Raw genomic sequence first — 7,212 nt, 5'->3', positions numbered from 1 at the left:
ACATTAAAAACCAAACAAAACCCACAATTCCTTGGATCACAGTAGTGAGGATCGGATTCTTTCCTGGGGCTGAAATTACTAAATATCCATGTGTTGGACCAAATGTTTGGTTTTGGCTGTAGAGGGGCTGCACAAATGCAGCTGGAAGCAGAATCCAACCTGAAAGACTTTACTAAGGGTGACAAGGGAGAAGTATCCCAAACCCTCTTTTAATTTTGGGGATATTTTTTTTTTCTTGTCACAAATGAAGAGCATTTTAACAGAAGTATATAAAAAGGAAACAGAAAAAAAAATTCTGAAATATATTCTGCTTTTACCAGGGACAGTAAAAAAAAGAGCATATCCACATATGTAAGAATGAAACTGGTGAAAATATTTTGCATTTTCTCTAAACTTGGACAAATGCCAGAAGACAGAAAATCTACAGCACGTGTATTTTCCCATAATTTACTAGCATGTCTAAGAGAAAGCTTAATTTAGAAAATAGATCATCGGTCAACCTTTTCCTTCAGAAGCTACTCTTTTCTTACAGTACTGCTCAGTATGTCTCGGTGAGAATGCCTTGCAAGTCTTGATGGCGTTTTTCAGGTGTGCACGTTTCTGTTTCAGGTTTGGGTTTTGCAGCTGTGATGCAAAACAACTAACATTTGTTCTCGTATGTTGTGGGTTAGGAAACAATTTACTTTTCAGGCTCGGCCTGAGAACGTGCCGTGGCTGTAGTGGCAGTGCCTGATAACTTTGAAAAAATAAAAAAAAATTATCAGGAGATAGCCCTGACTGCAAAGCCCCAAAAAACTAGCTAGGAAACTGAAATAATACCATTTTGAGCTTTTAAAAATGTGGCTGCCTTCATTAATGAACTCTTTGGGAGATGCTGTGTGGTTACCTGCAGCGCTTTGGTCTCTAGTATCTGATGGGCAACAGAATGCATAGAAAATTTAAAGGTATTATTCTGTTTAGCCACAAATTATGTTCTATAGGTTCTTGCTTTAAAAGTTTTCAAATCACAATACTTGCGCCCATGGAGATGCTCGGTGTCTGCTGGATATCTTGCCCTACAGTTTGTAGAACTTTTCCTGGGTAGACAATAATAATTAAAAAAAAAGAGGCTGTATTGGGTGTTTGGTAAGTGTTGGCTTGAAATAAATGCTTACACACAGCTATTTTAGTGCAAGATCCTGCAGTTTTGTTCTTGTTTTTAGCCCCGTGGCTGGGTAACGCACATATTGCTGGTTTCTTGCACTACGCTGGCTGGCTGGGATGTGAAGCCCTGTAGTATTTCTTTGTAATGGCAGCTTTGTTGATTATCAATTAACAAAACTATTTGGTGTACGCTTTCATCATGTGGCATTATTTGTCCTATGTTGATGGGTAAATAAGCTGGCAAAGCAGTGAGGTGCGACTAGTGCATTTTGACGTGACGTGCATCACGTTGACACAAATATTTGGAATATAGACGTACCAGCAGATCCAAATATTAGTCCAAAACCTGCAGAGATGGTGCCTTTTTCCATGACAAGTACAATTGCTGATGTTTTAAAATAAAACCTGTGTAAGGGCTCCGTCCTCAGGAAAATGAGGACGTTATTATTATTATTATTATTATTAGAGAGTTCAGGAGAGAACAGGAACTGTGATCAGAGGTGCAGAAAACATCAGCAAGGAAAGATTAATCTCTCGGTGTTTTATCTAGATTATCTGGAGCATGGCTCCCCAGCTGGCTGGCAGGACACGAAGCACCGAGTTGCACTGACGAGCTCGTTGGTTTTCCCATGAGGCTGTGTCAGGGATCCCAGGTGGGATGGAGAGGGAAGGGATAAGAGCCGAGGTGGCTCAGAAAGCGTGAGGAGCCACTCCAAAAAAACAGCAGTGGGAGAGTTTACCCCGAGAGGTCCAAAACTGCTACTCCAAAGAGAAGACCAAAGGGCAAGTGTGTCCAGTATCCAAAAATCTGAAATGCTACTGCAAATTGGAAACCTAAACAAACATTTTTTTTTTTCTTTTTCAAGCAGGGATGGCATTAGAATTAATAGACTTAAATTACAGTAAGGGAATTTTGGTGGAAAAATCTCCCAGAATGAGTAACTGCTTGAGCAGCTGGCAGGGGGAAGCACACAGAACAGGGCTGTTTGCAGCCTGCTACTCCAGGTGTAATCCGAGGGTTGGGCTCCCTACACTGTAACACCGCCGCTGGAGCACCAGCTTTATCATGTAGCAGCCAGGTTATATCGTATCAGCGTCGCGACTGACAAAAGACTTTTGTTTGGGCTAATTTAAAGGTGATAAATCCTCTGGCAAGCCACCACATCAAAGCACACAGGTTAAAGAGATGCGGTGTTCTTTCTACCAAGATAAGAAAAAAATGTTTTCGATGTGTGTTTGATTTGTTGAATTGCATTGAATGTTTCTGGCACCCTGGAATGTTTTTGGAAGCCTTGTGTGCTACCAGAAACGTTCTTTGGTGCTGGCACAAGGGAATTGTCTCTTTATGCATCCTCTGTCTGCTGTCTGTGTGCTCCTCTCTGAGAGTTTCATCTTTGCCTTTTCCAGTTTTGCAGGTAAATGTTCAAATTATATGGAGCAGAGGTGAGGTTTTGCCATCTAGATCAGCGATAGATGACAAATCATGGGCTTAAATTGGATTTTCTTGAATTGGGAACTAGTATATTTGGCAGAGTCTTCTGTATTTTCAGGAACTATCAGAGGACTAGACTTCAGGTGATGCAGTGACTCCAGTTTGGGTCTGTTTTCCCAGCAGCTGTTGGGAATATTTCAACCCTTGGTCCTGTTGTTGACCTGCTGGTAGCCAAGGGTGACAAGTCTTGGGATAATTTGGAGCCACCGTCCTTAGCTGAAGGCGGCATTATAGTTTATCAAGTTTCTCACGACATTTTCCTGCATGTTAATGATGGAAAAAAAACTTCATCCAGGTGTTGATCTCAGAGAAATCTTTGAGATGGTCTGTAGCTTCGCAGTTTTTGGTTGAGACGCGCTGACTGCTGGCACAGAGGCGCTCGGGGTGTGCTGAGAAGTTTCTTTGGGTGTTTCATGGAAACACTGGGGAGGCGAAAACGTGTGGAGACGGGGTCTCTCAAGGTAAACAAGCTTAGCATAGCTCCTGAAAAAAAATATCAGGGACTTGAGCTTGCCCTGCAGGATCAGAACGACACCACCTAACAGTCAAGAGCTGCTGGAGGATCTCCAGCACTGGGGGTGTGATGGTCTCGATGAGCAGCAACGCGCGGTTCAGCCTGTGCCGTTGGTTCCACGGGGTCTCCGGGAGAGCAGCCCCCCGCCCTGCCCCATGCCGGACCGTACCCAGGGGCTGTAGCTGATGCTGTTGCCAGTGCAATAACCTTTCCTTGAAGCCTGGTAAAGGATAGAAATTGCTCTTTTTGTCTGAAAGGTGTAGCTCTAGTCAGAAAAATGCCATAAACCTGCCGCTTTTCCATTGCGGATCCACACTTTACCTGGCTGGGATGGTTGGGAAGCTGGTGATGAGGAACAAAGTCACGGATGTGCGTTTCCACAGCAAGAAACCAGTAGGTTTCCTTATTGTTCTGCTCTGACTGGAGCTGTTACAGTTCCCGTTGAGCAAAAACTTTAAACCAGTGGCTCAGGTTTAGAGAAAAACACCCATCGTGGGGCAGTTCAGTCTGGGCCAGGTCAGAATCCGGGTGTTTTGTAGCTGGCAGCGGAGACTTCAAAAAAAATGTGCGTGTCTGACGTTACCACAGAGTCTTGCAAGCCTGCTGGGGAGAGCACCTAATTTCCCTAATGACCAGTTAACGGGAGTGGTCTGTGCGTGCTGGTGTGAACACCTATTGCCTGTTCGTCCTCAGCTCGTGCATTGTCACTTGTCCCCTCCAACAACACTGCCATTCTCAGACTCGCACAGAGCCAGCAAGGCTGTGAGAAAGCAAAAAGGAATCAGTGCTGTGGCACATCCCCGCTGCTGTCCGCAAAGCGCACGCCTGGGCATTGGTCCTGCCGCCTGCATTGCGTGTCGCGTTCATCATGGGGTGGCTGTCACATTTGAACGCTAAAAATTAATCTTTTTGATCCTAGAAGTCACTGGCAGTAAGTACAAGCTCCAGTGCTTTCAGCCTGGCAACGTGTGAAAGCAAAACCGAATTGTTTAAGGCAAAATGTGGATTTACAGCCCTGCCTATGGATTTTTTATCCATATTATTTATTTTTTAACCATGTTCCTTGAGTTTCTCCACCCAGCCCAGTGCTGGAGGAGCTGGGGCATTAAGAACATCCCAGCAACGTGCAAGTCCCATTTGGCTGGTGCTGGTGTTGCTCGGCTAAAACAGAATTAGTGGTGCTTTGTGTGTGGATCAGATGGGAGGCTGGATGGGGAACTGGGAGCAGCATAAAGAGGATTTATGAGATGAGTTAGATACCGTTTTGCTTAATGCTAGTTTCTTGGATGCTTGATAATAGCTGCTTTTAGTGAGCAAGTTTATTCTTGGGAGGTAACGTTATAGGTAGAAGAATTTTAAGTGTCTGCTGTCTTTGTGGAAGGAGTTTGTAACAATGTTCAAATAATAGTATATAGGCTAGTGTTATGAAGAGTGCAAACTCTAAAGGTTGTTAATTTTAGTGCTTGCAAATGCATACGTTTAACTCTGCATATGTACGCGTAAGGAATAAACTTCAAGCTCCTTTCACACGGTGGTGAAGGAAGGATTTTCCTGGGATCCAAAACCTAGGCTGTATTTTTTCCTAATTTCAGATAATCTCTGCGGTTGGCTCCCTTCATTCAAACAAACAAACAAACCAAAACCAAACCCACAGTGAGAAACAATTTCCCCCCCCAAAAAAAATAAACAAACCAAAACCAGCTAAGGAAGTTGGCCAGTGTAAGAAGATGAGCGTGGAAACTCGGTTCAATTATTTTTCCTGCACAGGGGCTAAAGCTGTGGGAACGGAGGGGATGTAAGGAGTGAGGGATTTGGTTCTCTGTAAGGATGTAGTCTGGCATCAACAGCTGTGGTGGGTGCTGGTAAAATGAATATCCTTCCCTGATTTTTATCATGCATCTCATTTACCTGGGCTGTTAATTAATCGCACACACTATGCAGATTAGTTGCCTAGTTTGGGTTCTGTGGATTGCTGAGTCACAGACCCCCTTGTGTAACCTGCACGCAGGCTGTCGGAGGTGTAGGACATGCTAGGAGATGACTTGCAAAATCAGTGCATGGGATCTACAAGGATAGATAAATCGGTAATTTTGTGACTTATCTATGATATAAGTATCTTATATCTACGATACAGGTAAGATTTTTTTGTTGTTATTCCCAAGTACTAACAAAGAACCGAACACGTCACCTTCTTGTGCCGACGATGGGATAGAGCCATTGCAAAGACCAAGAGAAAAAGCAATGTCGTTTCCAAGTCGTAAAATATGTTTTTGGTAAACATTTCTGGTTTTCCAAAGCTGTAGGTCTTACTGTAATACGTGCATCAGATTTTCAATTCTTTCTGGGTGGGTTCTTTTCACCCAGTGTCTATAGCTCTTCATGGTTTTGATATCAGCCCTCCCTCAGACTGAATGACAGCCTTGTATCCAATTGCACAGCGTATCATAATATATATATTTTTATATATGTAAATACATTGTAATACATAGCATTTCCAGTGACCAAATGTAGATTTGCTTTTTTCCTTCTGTGATGTAACGTGGGGAAAAAAACCCTCTTTCAAAAATTAATGCGGGGGGGGGGGGGGGGGGAGGGGGGAACAGAATTGTAGGACAAGAGGTGAGAAATATCCCAATGGTTTCTGCAGAATGAACTTCCCATGGAGTAATTAAGTCTGTTTCAGACATACGTAGATACAGTGGAAAAAAAAACCAAAAAACAAGCAACTTGAAAATGACTGGTCAACTGAAATTGCAGTGTTTTTTCTTCTTTTTGTTTTGCTTTTAAAAAAACACTGGAATTTACTTTCCTTTAGCCTGTTCTAGTTTAAAACTGTACACATTTTCTAAAACTGTAAAATAAAGATAATTTTTGAACTGAATTTTGCTATTTTGTGTTGCCTTTACATCTGAAATCCGGTTTGTTTGCACCAGGATGCGATAAAGTGCCTTTCGGGGTTTAAAAGATTGCTGCGCGCAGCTTCTCTTGTGAGCTGGATTCCATGCAAAATTATTGAAAATTCGGTGGCTTTTTCGAGTTTTCTGTTAGTGTGCAGGGCTGGATAGCAGCAGCAGTGTTCCACATCCCAAATAGTCCACGCAAGTCATCCCTGTTCCCTGCTTTTGTAACCCTGGTGTGATGGCTGCGCGCGTGCCATTGGTTCTGACCTGTTGCACGTTGCGTGGAAAGCAGGCGGTAACTGAAGTCCCCCTTTTTAAAAAAATGGTGACGTTTCTACTGAATTATAAGGCAAGTCGTAGGTGAATTGGAATGGTACAAGGTGAAAATGGGGACGTTTCCACTCTGGTTTTGTGCCTGTGGTTTTCAGTGCACCCTGCATTTCACTTTCTGATAGTCCAGCACAGCTGGGAAGACAAAACCAGAGAAATTTGTTGTGTTACCTGGCTTTTAACAAACAAAGCCCCTAAAAATAAAAACACTCCAAAAAAACTTGCAGCAAGACCGACCGCCTTTCTGTTCAGGCTGCTGCTGGGGAATTGAGAGGCTCCTTCCATCCGGAGGGTTCAAAACCAGGAAGATAGTTTTGTGTTAAATACGGGGTAGTAAAGATTTAAGATCCAGTCTGGCCACAAAGCTCATCCTAAGGCATCCTAAACCTCGGACTATATTAGTTGAAACAGTAAAGAACGTTCTAGATTTATTAAGCATCCACCTATATAGCAGAACTGCATTGAGCAAACGAACCAGAGCATAACGAGCGAGTTGCACGGCTGTCACGGCGCTGGATCTGCTGCGGGGACATGGGCAGAGCACTTGTTTAAAAAAACAAAACCAAACCCTAAATGATGGGTCTTGGCTGTAACGGGGAATAAATCCTGGAAACAGGAGGGTGAGACCCCAACCCGCTGTTCTGCCAAGCTCTGGCTGAGGGCTGGCCCGTGGTTCTGCCACCGGTACGTGGTTGGTCGCTACTGATTATCTTAATTAATCCAAAGCACCTCCCCAGCTGTCTTACATATTAACTAAAGATCTGTCCATTTCTGCAGCTGCAGAGGCAGTTTGTGTGGGCTCCTTACAAGCACCTACGTACAACTTGCTCGGT

This window comes from Falco naumanni, chromosome 4 (assembly GCF_017639655.2).
Source record: "Falco naumanni isolate bFalNau1 chromosome 4, bFalNau1.pat, whole genome shotgun sequence".
Taxonomy (NCBI): domain Eukaryota; kingdom Metazoa; phylum Chordata; class Aves; order Falconiformes; family Falconidae; genus Falco; species Falco naumanni.
Note: the sequence above shows the minus strand (reverse complement) of the source record.